The following is an 18,938-nucleotide window of genomic DNA, read 5'->3' as shown; positions in this document are numbered from 1 at the left end:
ATGCCCAGCTAACTTTAAAAAAAAAACTTATTTTTTTGGTAATGACAGAGTCTTGTCTCACTATGTTACCAGGCTGGTCTTGAACTCCTAGCTTTAAGTGATCCTCCCACCTTGGCCTCCCAGAGCACTGGGATTACAGGTGTGAACCACCACACCTGGCCTTCAGAGGTTCCTTATATATTCTGATACACATCCTCAATCTCTTGTAAATGCTGGGAATTCTGTTTTTTTTTTTTTTTGTTTTTGTTTTTTTAACTCATTCTGTGGCATGTCTATTCATTTTCTTAATGCTGTCTTTTGATGAGGAAAAACTATGAATAAGACTTATTTATCAAATTTTCTTTTGAGATTAGTGCTGTCTTGTCCAACAAATCCTTGCTCAGTTTTAAAAGATTTCTTCATATAAGCTCTGCTATGGTTTAAGTTTATTTCTAGATAAGTGATCTTTTTGTTAATTTTCTGAATAGGTTTTTCTCTTCCACTATATTTTATTATTAGTTATTGTTCAGATAAAGAAAAACTATAGGCCGGGCGTGGTGGCTCATGCCTGTAATCCCAGCACTCTGGGAAGCTGAGGCAGGCAGATCACCTGAGATCAGGAGTTCGACACTAGCCTGGCCAACATGGTGAAACCCCGTCTCTACTAAAAATACAAAAATCAGCTGGCAGTGGTGGCAGGTGCCTGTAATCCCAGCTACTCAGGAGGCTGAGGCAGGAGAATCACTTGAAACGAGGAGGCGGAGGTTGCAGTGAGTGGAGACTGGGTCACTGCACTCCAGCCTGGGCGACAGTGAGACTCCATCTCAAAAAAAAACAAACAAAAAAAGAAACTATAGTTTATATATTAATGCTATAATATCAAGACGCCACACAGAAAAAGATGGGTAAATCTCACTAAATAAAAGTCAAAGATTCTGGTCTAGCAATAGTACCATAAACCAAAATGAAAGACTACTGGCAAACTGGGAAAGCACCTGCAACACACATATGACAAAGGACTAATTTCTGTAATTTACAAATAGTTTAGTCAAGTCAATAAGAATTTTAAAAGGCTATACATACAAAGTTTTCAGAAAAAGAAGTTTAAATAGCCAACCAACCTAAGAAAATATTTAAAAATGCAAATAAAAACAAAAATAAATCCCCATTTCTAAACTTATCATATTGAAAAAAACAAGTTTGATGAAACCTAGTAACTGCAAAGATAGCCCTCTCAGATTGTTGGTAGGAATGTAAACTTTCTGGGAAACAGTCTGACAATATGATTCGAATTTTAAATGCACTTATTCTTACATTAGGTAACCTCACTACTGGGAACTTATTATACGGATCTCTTTGTAAAAATTCACCCAAAAGTAAGCCAAACAATATTCATCACAACAATATTCATGAAAGCAAAAACTACAAACCACCAAAATCTTCATCAATAGGGAGATTTCATAAATTATAATAAAACATTTTATGGACTACTATATAGCCATTAATATCAATGACATAGACTTGTAGGTAGTGACATGAAAAGATCACCAAGATGTAGCAAAGTCGTGAAGGAATAGCTGCAGAATAGTTTATAAAAAAGGGGTAGCATATACTTCTGATCTTAAAATATATGAGTAAAGTCACCAATCATTTCTAAATAAGGAGAATGAGAGAAACTCTTTCTTTGATGAAGCTGGAAAACTGTAACCCTAAACCATAATATACAAAGACGGGGGGGGAAAAAACTCACCAGAGGTGAGAAATGTTAAATTTAAGTGCCTAAAGAACCCAGCCAATTCTCATGAAACCCCATAAAATTCAGGACTAGGAGGTTCCTGGAACTACTGGAATTCCAGGTCTCCAACTCCAGTTGGTGTACTCAGTGACTTCCCAATCATGCAGAAATCAGAAGGCATAATTTCTGGAAAAACTAAACTCAAGATGCTTTGGACTTCAACAGATACAGAAGTAGATATGGATGAAGTAGATATGACTAAAACCAAAAGATTACGTGCAACTCTAATGAGACCCAAAGTCCCTTTCTTCAGTATTTCTCTAAAACATAAGCAGCCCCCACAGAGAAGACTATAGATTTCCTCTGGAAAGGATTCAAAACTAGAGAAAACAAAACTAACCTAGAGAAAAATGGTGATACGAAGATTTCCTATAGCGGAGTTTACCAATAGACAAGAGCTCTGACTTCATACCCAGGGCTTTCGGTCAGCTTTTGGTATCTTTTAAATATGAATGACCACCGAGGATCTTCATACATTTGAGGAATGTCTCCAATATTAAAGATTGAGACCAAAATGAAACAGAAGTGGTGAGAAACAGAATGATGGCACAGAGGAAAATGTCAAAGAAACTGTAATTAAAGATTGCATACTTATGCAGAGGAACCAATAAGACCAGGGAATAAGAACTGGAAAAAAAAAAAAAATTCAACGAAAGTTTGAAGTTAAAGTTAAGGCAATTTTCCAGAAGGCAGAATAAAAAGAAAGGGATGAGTAAGAGGAGGGAAAGGTAAAAATTTAGAAAAGCAATCTAGGAAGTGTAATATCTGCCTAGTAGGAGTTCCAGAGAGAATAATGAAAACAAAGGGGAGGGAACTATCAAAAAAGGCAAGGATACTTCCAAGAATAGAAAAATGTAAATCTGTAAGCAGCAGGGACTTATGGAGTACACAGCACAATAGATAAATGACACACACCAAGATACCATACCATAAAATTTCAGAACACCAGAAGTGAAGAGATTAATCACTTCCAGAGAGAAAAATAAAAAATAAAATATAAAAAATGAGGAAACAGGCACTTAGAACTCTAAATATCAAAACTGAAAGCTGGAAGATACCAGAGCAATATCTGGGTAAAAATGATTTTCAATCTAGCATTCTACACTCACTTAAAATATCGCATAATTGTAGGAGCAGAATAACACATATTCAGGTATGTAAAATCTCAAAACATTTACCTCCTAGTTATCTCTCTTCAAGATGCCACGAGAGGATAAGCTCCTATAGAATGAGGTAGTCACCATGAAGGTATGGGGCATAGGAATCAAGGTTTCAACACAGGAAGCAGGTGTAGGGAATTTCCAGGATGAGGACAAAAAGGAGTCTTGAGATAACAGCTGTGAAACAGACGCAGCAAGCAATCAAGATTAAATCAGAAATACTGAAGGCGCTACAAAGGCTATTATAGGAAAATAACTAAACTAATTATCACATATGAGACTTACTGCAAAGATGGACTGAAGCTCATTGAAAGACAAATTCAGACACAATGGTAACTAAGCAAATTTCTAAGATGAAGCAATTAATTAAAAAACAACAGTAAAGTTGTAACAGAAAAAAAATAACCCCATGTAGCATTTGCTTTATTACTATATGATCACTGAATAATGAAATAACTAAATGTGGATTTAACCAGTAATGATTAAATATAGGATGATAAGTCAAAAGAAGATATGAGCGTTAAAATTGTATGAGAAAGCTAATGAATAATGTCAAATATTGGTGGACCAAGACGGAGCAATATACCCCATTATTATAAGGTGGCAAACACCATAGTAGTAGGTTAAATAGTTGAAAGTGGTTTCCTGAAGCATGACATGGGACAAGACAAAGTTGTGAGGGGGCTGGGGGTAAGTGAGATACAGTAATGAACTGATGTTTTGTTTGTTTCTGAGATGGAGTCTAGCTCCGTTGCCCAGGCTGGAGTGCAGAGGCACAATCTCCGCTCATTGCAACCTCGGCCTCCCCAGGTTCAAGCGATTCTCCTGCCTTAGTCTCCCGAGAGCTGGGATCACAGGTGCTTGCCACCTCGCCCAGCTAATTTTTTTGTATTTTTAGTAGGGACAGGATTTCACTGTATTGGCCAGGCTGGTCTTGAACTCCTGACCTCGTGACCCGTCCACCTCGGCCTCCCAAAGTGCTGGGATTACAGGTGTGAGCCACCATGCCCAGCCTGATGTTTTTATTAACCTTTCAGCTGTAATTTGAAAATAATATGCATATATTATTTTATTTTAGCTTTACTTGAGGTATAAATTAAAATTCAGTTTGATGAGTCTTGGTGAACGTATAGTTGTAAAAACCACCACTACAATTAAGTTTTAAAACACTTCCGGGCCGGGCACAGTGGCTCACACCTGTAATCCCAGCACTTCGGGAGGCCAAGCCGGGTGGATCACCTGAAGTCCGGAATTCGAGACCAGTCTGGCCAATATAGCGAAACCCCGTGTCTACTAAAAATACAAAAAATTATCCAGGTGTGGTGGCAGGCGCCTGTAGTCCCAGCTACTTGGGAGATGAGGCAGGAGAATCGCTTGAACCCGGGAGGCAGAGGTTGCAGTGAGCCGAGATTGTGCCATTATACTCCAGCCTGGGCAACAAGAGCGAAAGTCCACCTCAAAACAAAAACAAAAAAACATTTCCACAACCCACCTTTACAAGTGTTATTTCTTTGCAGTCAATACACCACGTAGGTAATTACTGGGTTGTAAGCACTTAAGTTTAGGTCTACGAACCATCAATCCATCAATCCATTTTTAATAAATTTGTTATTCTAGCACTTTTTTTTTTTTTTTTTTGAGATGCCGCGAGTCTGGCTCTGTCGCCCAGGCTGGAGTGCAGGGCATGATCTCGGCTCACTGGAAGCTCCGCCTCCCGGGTTCACACCATCCTCCTGCCTCAGTCTCCGGACTAGCTGCAACTACAGGCGCCCGCCACCACGCCCGGCTAATTTTTTTTTTTTTTTTTTTTGTATTTTTAGTAGAGACGGGGTTTCACAGTGTGATAGCCAGGACGGTTTTGATCTCCTGACCTCGTGATCCGCTCGCCTCAGCCTCCCAAAGTGCTGGGATTACAGGTGTGAGCCACCGTGCCCGGTCTTTTTGAAGAGACTATTCTTTTCCCATTGAATTACCTTAGCACCTTTGTTGAAACTCAGTTACCACATAAATAATACCTAACCTATTTATTTATGTGTTTTTATTAACAGATAAGGTAACATATAATATAAAAGCAAAACTGTTCAATAAAAAGAAAACTATGTTACATTTCATTAAATCATGGGAAAAAGATCTATAGGATGTACCAATTGTCCAAAATAAGAAATTAATTGAAAAATATCACTATGTTAAGAATTACTCTTTCTAGATTCTCAAATCTCTTTCATTCATCTATATGTCTATCCTTACGCTAATACTGTACTATTTTGATTATTGTAGCTTTATAGCAAGTACAAATCAGGTACCTGTGTTCAGATTTTGTAGTTTTTGTGTGCGGTTATGTTTTTTGCACTTCCATATACATTTTAGAACCAGTCTATCAATTTCTATGAGAAAACCTGACAAGATTTTGATTGGGACTGCATTGAACATAGTGTACCAATTCATGAATATAGTGTACCTCTCAATTAACTTAGTTCTTAACTTCTATCAACAATATTTTGTAGTGTTCAGTGCACAGGTCTGTGTATCTATTCTTAAGTTTATTACTAAGTATTTAGCTATGTGATACTATTGTAAATGATTTTGTTTTTAATTTCATTTTTGGATTGTTCATTGCTAGTATTTAGAAATATAATTCTTGTTGGTTATCTTTTACTCTACAGCCTTGCCTAAGTCACTTGTTAGTTCTAGTAGTGTTTTTTTTTTGTTTGTTTTTTGTTTTTGGGTAGATTCTTTAGAACTTTCTCTATATATGCCATCTTTTTGGTTTTACTTCTTCCTTTCCATTCCGAATATCCTTTAATTTCTTTTTCTTGCCTTACTACATTGGCTAGGACCTCCAGGATAATGTTGAATAAAAGCAGTAAGAGCAAACATCCTTGCCTTATTCTTCATCTTAAGTGGAAAACTATAAAATCATTCACCATGAAGTATGATTTTTTTTTTTTTTCACAGACATCCTTTATCAGGTTGAGGAAGTTGCCTTCAATTCCTGGTTTGCTAAGAGTTTGTATTATAACTTTGTAATGAATTTTGTCAAATACTTTTCTGTGTCTATTGAGATGATCACTTTTTTTTTTTGTTTTCAAATTTATCTTATTAGTATGGTGTATTAAACAGAATTGATATTTCTAAGTTAAGTCAGCCTTGCATTGCTGGGATAAATCCTCCTTGACCATGATGTATAGTATTATCCTTTTAAATATAATATTGCTAATTAAACATGCTAATATTTTGCTAAGGATTTCTGTGTCTACGTTTATGAGGAATACTGGCTGCTAGTTTTCCTGGGATGCCTTTGTGTTGGCTTTGGTATCTAGTAATGCTGTCCTCATAAAATGAACTGTGATGCTCTCCTTCCTCCTGCTTTTCTGAAAATGTGGGTGGGGCTTATATTTTTTTCTTCCTTCAGTGTTTGACAGAATTACTAGCTATGCCATCAGAGCCCAGATTTTCTTTATTGGAAATTTTTAACTACTAATTCAATTTCTTTACTCTATATAGGTCTATTTAGATTTTCTACTTCTTTTGGAATCACTTTTGGTGATCAGTATCTTTCAAAGAATTTGTTCATTTCATCTAAGTTGTCAAATTGGTTGTTGTAAACTTGTTCATAATATTCCTTTATCTTTTTAGTATTTATAGTGTCTGTAATAACCACCATTCTTTCATTCTCAGTATTTCTAACTTACATCCCTTCTTGATCATTTTCTCTAAAGATTTACTGAACTCTTTAAAGAACTAGCTTTTGATTTCCTTGATTTCTGTTCTGATCTTTATTACTCCCTTTCTTCTACTTACTTTGGGTATACTTTACTCTTTCTTTTCTAGCTTTTTTTTTTTTTTTTTTTTTTTTTTTTTTTTTTTTTTTTTTTAAGACGGAGTCTCGCTCTTTCGCCCAGGCTGGAGTGCAGTGGCCGGATCTCAGCTCACTGCAAGCTCCGCCTCCCGGGTTTACGCCATTCTCCTGCCTCAGCCTCCCTAGTAGCTGGGACTACAGGCGCCCGCCACCACGCCCGGGTAGTTTTTGTATTTTTTTAGTAGAGATGGGGTTTCACCGTGTTAACCAGGATGGTCTCGCCTCCTAAAGTGCTGGGATTACAGGCTTGAGCCACCGCGCCCGGCCTCTTTTCTAGCTTCTTAAGGTAGCAGCTTAGATAATTGATTTTATGCCTTTCTTCCTTTCTGGCATAAGCATTTTAAGCCAAACATTTCTTTCTTAGCACTGCTTGAGAGCTACATACCAAATATCTTCTTATATTTTGTGTTCATTTTCACTCAGTTAAAAATATTTTCTATTTTACCCAGTGAATTATTTTTTCACCCATGGGTTACTCAGAAATGTATTCATTTCCACATATTTGGGGATTTTCCTTATTTCTTTCCATTTTCCTTATTTCTCTCCATGATTTTTAATTCCTTTGTAGTTGCAAAACATATCATATAATTTCAATTCTTTCATATTTATTAAAACATTTCATTTTTGTGGGCCAGTATACTATTCACCCTGGCTAATGTTTCCAATGCACTTGAGAATAATGTGTTTTCTACTGTTGTTGGGTATTCTGCAGATGTCAATTAGATGGAGTTGGCTGATTGCTTTATTCATGTCTTCTGTATCCTGTTTTCTGTTTACTTATTCTATCAACTGTTGAGAGAAGAGTATTAAAATCTCCAACTCTTCTAAATACTGAATTGCCTATTTCATCTCTCAGTTCTATCAATCTTTGTTTCATGGATTTTGTGCCTCTCTCAAGTGCATATACATTTAGAATTTTTATATTTTCCCGCCATATTTGTCACTTCATAATTTTGAAATGTTCCTCTTTATCTCTAATAATACTCCTTTTCTTACAGTCTATTTTGGCTGACATTAACACAGTTACTCCAGTATTTTGATGCCTGTTTTCTGAGGAAGGAAATCATCTAACCACCTCACACTGTCATTACTGGAAGATACACTTATTTTGATGATAGAAATTAAATAAATATTTAAAAAGGTAATGTAATTACAGGTTCAGAAGATATTTAAAATGAAAGCATGTTTACCACAATTTTATACTAATACAATTAAACATCTGGGTTAAAAAGTATATATGAACAAATGTGTACCCTCCAATGCTCCCCCTACTCCAGAATTCACTCCATTACCAACATTGGCTTCACTTGGGGAAGAATGTGAGCGAGTGGTCAGGAGAAACTGATACAGGAAATTAAAATGTGCAAATATGTCCTCTCCTTTATATTTTTTCTTTTCCTTATAAAAGCAAGACAAAAAAATAGCTATTGTTTCTTGAATTATTCGTAATATGAATGACAATGCGAGTCTTTCATTATTAAGCCTGACTGAAGCTTCTGCTCTGGTATATCTATTACTTAATTCATCAAAGAATAGCTTTCTATTCCTATTTTACTAAGGTCGTGTGTGTGTGTGTGTGTGTGTGTGCGCGCGCACACACACACACGTCTGTGCTGGAGAAAAGAAGAGGGAGGAAGGAAGGGAGGGAGGGAAAGAGAGAGAATTAATGTCTGTTATGGATTTCCTAAGATTAAAATGACCCTTGTATTTCTAGAATAAATGCCATTTGGCTATGGTGTGTGTGTGTGTTTTAACAAACTACTGAATCTGCTAATTATTTTAAGATAACTAATACTTTAAGTGAGATTGGCTTGTAGTTTTCTTTTTGTATGTGTGTAATGTCTATGTCCACCTCTAAAACAGAGTAAGAAGTGTTATAATAGCTTTTAATATACTGAATGTTTGAAAGAAGAGTAATGAGAAGGGGCTCATTTAAGTAGGTATTAAATCCTTAGTTATAAAAATAGAATAGTATTGGCCCATGCAGATCCAGAGAACAGAAGTGAGTTCAGAAGCAAACTTAAGTAGAATAGTTGCTGCAATTTTGTATAGAGAAAAACCCCAGGACCTTTAATTAGGACAGATTATTTAATAGATGGTCCTGGTAGAATTGATTAGTCATGTGAACAGAAAAAAAAATGATTATTTTTACTGCTTTAAAATAAACGAAGAAAACTTTAAAATGCTCCCAAGTAACACAAAAGATTGAAGAAATGGAAAAACATTCCACATTCTTGGATAGGAAGACAATCAATTCACAAAGATGTCAATTCTTCCTTAGATAATCTATACATCTGATGTAATCCCAATAAAATAACAATAGGATTTTTGTGTCTGTGTGTAGAATTAAGCATGCTGATTCTAATGTTAAAAAAAAAAAATTGCAGGAGACCAGAAAAATTAGGGGAGGGGAGAAGGTAGGGGAGAGAAAGGTCTAGCCCTACTGGATAGGTCACTTCAAAGAGGGCTTGTGGGGCTGTGAAACCAAGAGGTAGGTCTTAACAGTATAACCAAAGACTGAAGTTCTCTATAGGATGCCATAGCACTTAATGGTGCTATGTTTTCCTCAGGAGATATGACTCAGCCACTCATAAACATAACACGATAGTCCATGATTGTTGACGTGGGAAAGTAAATACATGTCTCAAAAGTTTGACCAAACTTTCTCTTCTCTGGAAAAAAAAATTATGAAACTAAAATAATCACAATGGTAAGATATGGCTCATGAACAGTCAGAAAAAAAAAAAAAAAAGAAAAAAGAAAAAGAAAAAACAAACCCAGAAATTAAAAAAAAAAAGACATAGAATGTGCTACATGATAAAGGTATCATTTCAAATCAATAGGGAAGAGACCAGCTGGAAATGGCTAGACATTTGGGAAAAAAGAGTGGGTTTTCAATTTATACCTTACATTGAAATGAATCTTATTAGAATAACAAACACAATGTAAAAATATAACCGTAAGGGTATAAAATTTCACCTATATTTGCAAAATTTTAAAAAATGCTAGAACATAGAGCAAAAAGATACACATAATGAAACAAGGGTGAAAAAGATATACAATAAATCAAAGAGGTTCAACAACTTAATACTTCCTTATTCCACAAGTTCTGAAATAAGAGAAAAATGGAAGAAAGGAAATTAAAGATACAAAAGAAAAACATTTGAGAGCTGGAGAGACTTACACGTTCAGATTAAAAGGGACCAGTGGACAGAATAAATGTAAAAAACTATACTAGACAATAAAAGATATAGATAAAAGCTTAAAAGCTTTCAGAGAGAAAAACAAGCAGTCTGCAAGAGAAAAATTATCTGACTGGAAATGCTATTCTCATCAATAACAAGTAAAAAACAATGCAGTAATTAAAATGCTGGAAAATAATTTGACCAGGAATTCTATACTCAGCAAACTATCATGTGTAAAGACAAAATAAAGGTATTTTCAGACCATTAGGTATCCAAAGTTTTACTTCCCCTGAACCAATTCTAAAGCACTTAATTGACTAATTACTCTAGCCAACCAAAGGTAGAGGTCAAGAAAGAGGAAGAGACCACATGCCAGAAATGATGGAACTGAACCAGTGGTCAAATAACGTAAGCAAATCATTAAGAAAAAGTAGTCCTGAGATAAACTTTAATCACAGAAAGTAATATGTCCAAACTTGAAGATGAAATCTGAATTCCAAAGTAAAAAGTGTTCAGGAAAAACAATCCAACAGGTTTGAAGCAGCAGATGAAGAACTGAGAAGTCCAGCAGCATTAATGGCAGGTTGAATGCCGTTTCTATGGTTTCAACAATAGAAAAAAGAAAAGTAATTGGAAACTTTAGGGGAAAACAAAAAATGTATAACATCATGCTTAAAATGAAGCAAAAGAGCACAATCTTGAGCAGTATGTGGAATATGTGAAAAGACAAACCATATGATCTGAATGCAAAGAATGTTCATTGCGTAGTTCATGATGTTGGACACAGATTCAGAAAAAGAAATCCAACTGTAGTACTCTACTTGGTTGTAAAGTGAAACATTTTTATATGATATTAATGTAAATACTACTAGGTTCAACTATTAAAATCTATCTATAGTTAAAACATAGGAGGATTTAAACATGGTTATAGAACAGAATACAAATGTTATCAATACTTGACAATATAAAAAGTAATTATATGTAACATTTTGTGGAAGGGTGGGAAAGACTTGACAGGAAGAATGGGACACTTATCACTGTCTAACATAGTGAGGAATCAGGAATACTACTGAAAGTTGTCGTAAAAAATGAAGATATGAGTATCTTAAAAGTAGAAAGACAGTAACAAAAGCTAAAGAAATGAGTGAAAGGATAGTGATATGCTGATTAAACATAGTAACAAAATTAAGAAACAGTATCAAAAACTTTCAAAAGTGAAATTAGAATGTTCAAATTTAATAATCTTCAAGTCCAGTAGCTATTAATAGAGGCAATTCTTCCATTCCTCAAATGCTCCAATTATTTACTAAGGTATGTATATATTTCAGCTTAATACTGGGGAGGGTTATTGTAGATATTAGCTTTTTATAAAAATATTCTGAGGCACTGAAGAACTCTTTTTGGAAATCCTATAAGATTTAACAGCTTTTCAAGTGTTTAATGTATTTCAAAGTGTGGTGCCCTAATTTCCATTTTCTTGGTTTCAGTTCCAGAAATATTGGCAGAAAAAGTAAAAAGCTGACAGCTGGGTATAAGATATTACAAGACAACTCTAATTATCTAAAATGTTTCTTTTAAAAGAACAGTTGCTACTAAATATTTCATTGCTAACATTTGGTTTAAACCATGGCTAGATGTATCCTATGGCATACTGGATCTGAATTTTGCAGCTGGTCGTTGATTTCCATCAACACCTTAAGAGTGAAGTCTACAGTAAGGCTAAACATATCTAAACTTTGGAAAGTGAGCTTTCAAAACTACAGTGGAAACCCATTTGAATACTGCCTTAATTGTTGCAGAATAAAATGTTTCTTACATGAATATCAGCTCATTTGATTAAACAAATATTTGTAGACATCCCATGAGGCACTATAACACTCTTTCTGCAAGAGAAATAAATAAGCATTACAAAGCAGAATAAAGGTTAGATGTGAAAGTGAGAGACAAATGGCTTAATATCCAGCAATCTGTTCATACCCTAGAGAAATAGGCATTATTTTATTTTTATAGTGTGAATATGATGTAAAAGTTTATTAATAAAAAACATTTTTGCCCATAACATGATAAAACATAAATATGTGAGCTGTATGGGTAGAAAATGGAGGTGGTAATTTAAACGAACACGGGAGCCGTATGGGTAGAAAATGGAAGGGGTAATTTTACAGTTTATTCTCTATCTTTTCTGTAAAGACCAAAACCAGAAAAGAAGCCAGATTTCTTATGTGTAAGTCTTGAGCCTACACTTACAAGCTAGGTAACTATATGCAAATATTAATTTCTCAAGACATCATTTTCCTCACTGAAAATGGGACTAATTACTCCTTGCCTTCTTTATTGGATTGTTAATGATTTGACAAATATTTAGTATGCAATTATTTTGTGCCAGGCTTTTACTATAAGATAAATAAAAGATCTAAAATATGGCATCCCTGACCTCAAGAGGCTTACAGTCTAGTGAGGAAGGTATGAAAATAAGCGTAATTTAGTATATGTGTGTTGTAATAAATAGAGGCTATGGAAATACAGAAGAGGGAGAGATAAACTCTGTCTAGGAGAGTGAGTCTGGGAATACTTTACTCAGATTATATATAAACTGAAGACAGTGTACCAAGATCAACATGTTACTGGGTAGGAGAAGCCATAGCAAAAAAGGCTGTAAACCACAGAACAGCATGAGCACAAGAACAGGAGTCCACAACGACCTAGGTGAGCGTGTAGCCGTTCAGAGTGACTAGACTGTAAGGTGTCCATGAGAAAAAAATGTAGAAAACGAGCACAGAAAAGAAGGCTGATGTCAAATTGTGAGAATTACAGTAAATAAGACTGCATGTTTTCCCAAGGTCTGTTCTTCAACATCTTGTCCTGGGATCATATGTGTAAGGATCGTGAGAGGGAAGGCTTATTAAAATTCAGGTTCCAGGCTCAGCACAGTGGCTCATGCCTGCAATCCTAACGCTATGGGAGGTGGAGGTGGGAGAACTACTTGAGCCCGGGAGTTCAAGGCTGCAGTGAGTTATGATCAGCCACTGCACTCCAGCCTGGGTGACAGAGTGAGACTCTGTTTCAAAAAATAAAAATAAAAATAAAATTCGGGTTCCTAGTACTATGGATCTACCGAACCAGAATTTCTAGGGTCAGGATAATTTGCACATTATCAAGTCTGCTAAGTGATCTTATACAACCCAAGTTTGACAAGCATCAATATAGGTCATAAGAACTGCTAAGCTTTAAGCATATCAATTTCATATTTTAGGGTGATTATCTTAATAGCAGTGTGAAAGCAGTGTTAATCTCCCCCCAATCTCTTCCATACAACCTATTTATAAGAGCACACACACAAAATTCTGCTATTTACCTGATAATTTTTGCAGCAGTGTGGTAAGCAAAAGAGGAGAGTAGAAAAGTAGGACAGGTAGTGATAGTAAAGTGAAATGGGAAAGGAATAAACTAAGGCAGTGATGATGAGAAAAGATGGGGCTAAAATCCAGGGACAATTCTAAGAAAGAATACCTAAGATTTGGTAATCAGTTGAATTTGGCAGGTCAGAAGGGATAGAATCAAGGTTAGCAGAAATTTCTTTTTTTTTTTTTCGCTCTTGTTGCCCAGGCTGGAGTACAATGGTGCGATCTTGGCTCATTGCAACCTCCGCCTCCCAGGTTTATGCGATTCTTCTGCCTCAGCCTTCTGGGTAGCTGGGATTACAGGTATGCACCACCACGCCTGGCTAATTTTATGTTTTTAGTAGAGATGGGGTTTTGCCATGTTGGTCAGGCTGGTCTTGAACTCCTGACCTCAGGTTATCCACCTGCCTTGGCCTCCCAAAATGCTGGGATTACAGGCATGAGCCACCACGCCCGGCCGGTGAGCACAAATTTCTAACTTAGGTAAGTAATGATGTTATTAAATTAGAACAGAAAAGGACTGCATAAAATAGAGATGTGAAAACATTCTTAAAACAAAATCTAATTGTAAGGTATTAATCAGTTTCCTTTCTAGAGTGCTTCCCACACTTTTCATTTTCTTAACTTGGATGGGAATGGTATTCATATTTCTTTCAATGTAAATGTAACCCATGTTTATTATAGAAATTTATTCACTTAAGCACTGACTGAAATGTCTATTATGGGCCTGGGACTGTGCTCTGTAAGTACTGGAAACACAGTGGTGCACAGATGATGAAATCAAAAGAAAATGTACCTCAGACACCATATTACCACATTTTATGTATTCTCTTACAGCTTTTTTGTCTGGATATTTTTGGTTTATTTGTTTTCTATAGTTTTGTATACTTGTACTCACATAGTATATATAATATTGTATCTTTTTTCACTACAAAAACATTTCTGCAAATTATTGTAAACTCTTCATAAACATTTTCTATGACAAGCTATTTCCATGGGAGATATAAAAGTTTACTTGTTAAATACATAAGCTGTTGTAATTATATCTAATGCTGCAAAGAGAATTATTGGGTTAAATGGTATGTTGACTTTAAAGGCATGCAAATTGTTCACATGCTTTCCAAAAGGGTTAAACCAATTTAGACTGCCAGTGGAAATAAACGGACAAGCACATTTGATGGCACCCTCACCAGCAAAAACATCATTAGAAAAATACTTTTGCTAACTCAAAAAGTTAAAAAAAAAAAAAAATCAATCACTACATCTTAAAATTTCACTTCTTCAATTACCTGTCAGGGAAAAACATTTCCCTTATGCTTGTATCTGCATTTCCTCTTTAGTAAATGAGCCCAACTTCTCAAATTCTTTGCTCATTCATCCATATAGGTCATGGTGCTTTTGAAAGTACTTGTAGTAAAAATTTAAAGACAGACATCTATTGAGTTTTTGCAGAACTCTAATTCTGGTACGTACATCTTTTAATTTGTTCACTTGTATGGGGGTTGCGGGGAAAGGAGGTGAGAGAGTTTTTTTATGTTTTTTTTTTTTAAGATAGGGAGTCTTGCTAGCAGGCTGAATTTGAACTCCTGGGCTCAAGCAGTCTTCCTGCCTCAGTCTCCTGAGTAGCTTGGACTAGTGGGGCACTTTGCCATGCCCCAATATTTTATTTGAGGGTCAAACGAATGATCTTTCTCCTTTTGAGTACTTATAATTCTTGAAGCTTTGGAAGGTATTTCTCCATTCACATAAATATCTTTTTAAAATGACACTAGGCATAAGAATACTCTTTTTCAATTTACTCTTCAACTTACCTAGACTTTATTTTGGTATGTAAGATGAAATAAAGATTCAAATGTCTATTTTCCTAAGCATTTAATACTCTCAAAAATATTAATATTAAGTCTTCCTTTTTCTCCTAATTTCTGATGACTTCTTTATCATATTTAGAGTGTTTCTGGGATCTCTATTTCCTTTTACCAACTTTACTATCAATGCGTATGCCAGTTTTCAACTCTTTCATTTACTCTAATTGTACTGTATATTTTGATAGCTAATAAGCCACAGGGTTAGCCCTCTGTCCTTCATTTTCCACTCAAAAGATACCTCACTTTTATCTGTTTATAGTTTCTCAGACAAAATTTAAAATTACCCTGCTAATTTCTCAAACACATATTTTTTTTTTAAAGAAGAGAATTAGGCTAAACCTGTAATTTAATGAGAAAAATGGATATCTGTAATTGTTGGACTTCCCGTTCAGGAACATGATATTCCTTTCCCTGTACCCTCCAACATCCCAGTAGAGTTTTAGATTTCTTCACATTGGCTCATTTATAATTTTATATTTTCTGTTACTGTTCTAAATGGTTTTCTGTTTTCTAAACAATTACTGCTATCATAAGAACTATTGATTTTTAAATATTTGCCTTACATCTGTTTACTCCATAATTCTTATTCATTCTAATAATTTCTCAGTTGCTCTTGGTTTTCCTAGGAATGAAATACTATCATACCAGGCTGGGTATGATATTATGTCTAACTTAGGCATGTAATCCCAACACTTTGGGAGGCTGCGGTAGGCGGACTGCTTGAGCCCAGGAGTTCAAGACCAGCCTTGGCAACATGCGAAACCCCACCTCTACCAAAAATACGACAAATTAGATGGGTGCGGCAGAGTGTGACTCTACAACATGTGTTTAGATAATGTGTTTATCTACAAGTAGAAATTATCCTTAAAATGCAAAGATGGCTTAATATGGCCACAAGAAACTATCATTCGTGCATGTGTATTCTCTTTGATACGTGTGTACGTATACACAAATTCACACTGTTTTAAATACATGTATTATATATATTGCATATATAACTTTATGTTTTAGATTTCTGTATATTTCATACAGAGATAAAATGTATATTTCTGTAAAGGTTGATATATAAAAACTATATACATTGTACTTTAAGAGTAATTAAAGAGATTTTTCAAGGAAAACCTTGACCGTACAATCACAAGGTATGTTTGTGTTGTTTACCATTATATACCCAGGGTCTACCACATTGTCAATTATAGGGTATACTGAATAAACAGGAAATAATGTTTAATCACTCAGCTACTTTTTAAAAAAATATAAATACACATATAGTGATATTTTCTCAGTCCAAATTCTGAAGGCGCTTTTGAAAAATCTGTTTCATTCCCCAGATGAATTACTTAAGTCATATTAGAACAATATGGAAATTGAATATTTGGAATTACAACAATCTCACAACATCTGGTCCTGTGACCACTGGAATTTCTGTTATTTCTTTATTATTATTACTTTTTGAGACAGTCTCATTCTGTCACCCAGGCTGGAGTGCAGTGGCATGATCTCAGCTCACTGCAACCTCCAATTCCTGGGTTCAAGCAATCCTCCTGCCTAAGCCTCCTGACAGCTGGGATTACAGGTACACGCCACCATGCCCAGCTAATTTTTTGTATTTTTAGTAGAGACGGGGTTTTGCCATGTTGGCCAGGGTGGTCTCGAACTCCTGATCTCAAGTGATCCACCCACCTCAGCCTCCCAAAGTGCTGGGATTACAGGCGTGGCATGGCCCAGCACTTCCTGTTATTTATGTTTCTTTCTCCTATCTGTTCTGTTGTATGTCTATGGATGTGCTAAAGGAAATTCAACGATACTAGGCAGAATTTACTTTATAAAAATACTGAGCAGGTTTCTGTTACCCCCTTTGCCTAGAGAGAAGAAGACAGAAAATGTAAGTAAGGTGACAAATCTATGTGTTACTTTCACCTCCTTATGGAATAATCACTCGCTTTGTGCAAACACTCAATTTTTGTCCTACCTGCTCTGTGTGGAGAAGCAGCACTTCCCTCCAGGCCTTGTAATGAGAAGTGTACCCTGAGCCTCCTGTGCCATTCTTGTTAGCTGGACAGAAGACATTGCTACTGGGCCAAGAAGACTTGATCTCTCTTACACCGGGGAAGAAGAGAAGGTCTGATGCAATGAAATGGGACATTTGCTTATAATTCTAGATCAGAACCAGAATAGTAATTTGCCTACTAACTATGTAACATTCAACAAACCACTGGTTTGTGAGCCTGAGAAGTTGGTACTAAACAGCTAGTAACTGAAAGAGATATTTCTGGGGTGCCATGCTCTAGAAAGGAGCATGTGCAAATAAACATAGTCTGAGATTGTACAGAATTGACATTTTTCTTGAAAAATCTCAAGTCATCCATAAAGTACAATGTATGTGGTTTTTGTATACCACATTGTACAAAATTGTGTTTTGCACAAAGATATAATGCACATACAGCAATCTAGAACAATAAAACTATATATGCAATATATAAAATATGTGTAGAATTTAAAAGGGTGTAGGCTTACATGTGGGGTGCACACGTGTGTATATCAAAGAGACTACATGACAGTCTTTTGTTGCCACATCTGCAGGCCACACTGGAGACCTATACAATTGCTCAGCAAGCCCAAACAGCAGTTTCTCTTCCAGCACAGGATCAAACTGCTGTTTCTTTGGCTGGGCACTACAGGCTGGATATTGGAGGCCATGTTGTACGAACATTACATGTCTGAATAACAGAATCACACTCAACACAGCAAAATGTACATACCTAGACCTAGGCACTGAGACCAACTGAAGGGACGGCAAATTCTTATCTTTAAGCACCTATCTACTTTGAAGCAAAAGCTCAGTAGTGAGATGTGATTTGTAATATTTACATTAGTTACATGCTGCATAACAATGTTTTGGTCAACTATGGACTACATATACAACAGTGATCTCGTAAGATTAATGGAGCTGAAAAACCTCTCATCATTTAGTGACGTCATAGCTGTAGTAACATTGTAGCGCAATTACTTTACTTTTTAAAAAATCTAGTGTAGCCTAAGGGTGCAGTGTTCATCAAGTTTACAGTAGTGTGTAGTAATGTCCTGGGCCTTCACATTCACTCACCACTCTCTCACCAACTCACCCAGAGTAACTTCTAGTTCTGCAAGCTTCACTTACGGTAAGTGCTTTATACATGCATACCATTTTTTAAATCTTTCACACCATATTTTACTGTACCTTGTCTATGTTTAGATATGTTTATATATAAAAATACCATTGTGTTACATTTGCCTATGGTATTCTGTATAGTAATAAGCTGTACCGGTTTGTAGCCCAGGAGTAGTAGGCTGTACCAGACAGCCTAGGTGTTTAGTAAGTTATACCATCTACGTTTGTGTCAGCACACTCTGTGGTATTTGCACAATGATGAAATTATCTAATGATGCATTTCTCACAACATATTGCCACTGTAAAGCTACACATGACTGTATTATTTTTGTCACGTTTTTATGTTTGACTGAGTAGGTACAGTTGATTTCACGTAAAATAAATGAGATTCCACTGTACTAATTAGATGTGAGACTTCATTTTCCCAATCTTGGAAATGAAGTGATTACATGTGTATCAAGGTGTTATTGTGAGGAATAAGGGAGGCAGCATATACGAAGTCCATAATGTTCCCCCTCCTCAGATTTATATTAAAGTTGGGGT

The 18,938-nt window shown here is 35.7% G+C and overlaps 1 protein-coding gene and 1 non-coding gene across 4 annotated transcripts in view; one reads left to right on the top strand and one right to left on the bottom strand.

Annotated features, from left to right (window-relative positions):
* LOC105489973 (phosphatidylinositol-4,5-bisphosphate 3-kinase catalytic subunit alpha) overlaps window positions 1–18,938 on the bottom strand; it is an 87,964-nt gene that overhangs the window by 58,001 nt on the left and 11,025 nt on the right. Inside the window, exon 1 of one of the 3 annotated variants that reach the window (XM_071091285.1) lies at window positions 11,795–11,861. The exons of 1 other annotated variant lie outside the window; for it this stretch is intronic. The gene's annotated coding sequence lies outside the window, so the exon portion shown is untranslated. Of the gene's footprint in view, window positions 1–2,952; window positions 3,311–11,794; window positions 11,862–18,938 lie in introns of those variants that run through there. One more of the 3 variants, XM_011755151.3, reaches the window with a different exon arrangement.
* LOC112428063 (small nucleolar RNA SNORA25) lies at window positions 9,243–9,374 on the top strand. Its single transcript, XR_003019930.1, has one exon. It is a non-coding gene; the product is annotated as a small nucleolar RNA SNORA25 (small nucleolar RNA).

Source organism: Macaca nemestrina, chromosome 2 (genome assembly GCF_043159975.1).
Source record: "Macaca nemestrina isolate mMacNem1 chromosome 2, mMacNem.hap1, whole genome shotgun sequence".
NCBI lineage: Eukaryota > Metazoa > Chordata > Mammalia > Primates > Cercopithecidae > Macaca > Macaca nemestrina.
Note: the sequence above shows the minus strand (reverse complement) of the source record. Positions and strands in the feature narration are given on the sequence as shown.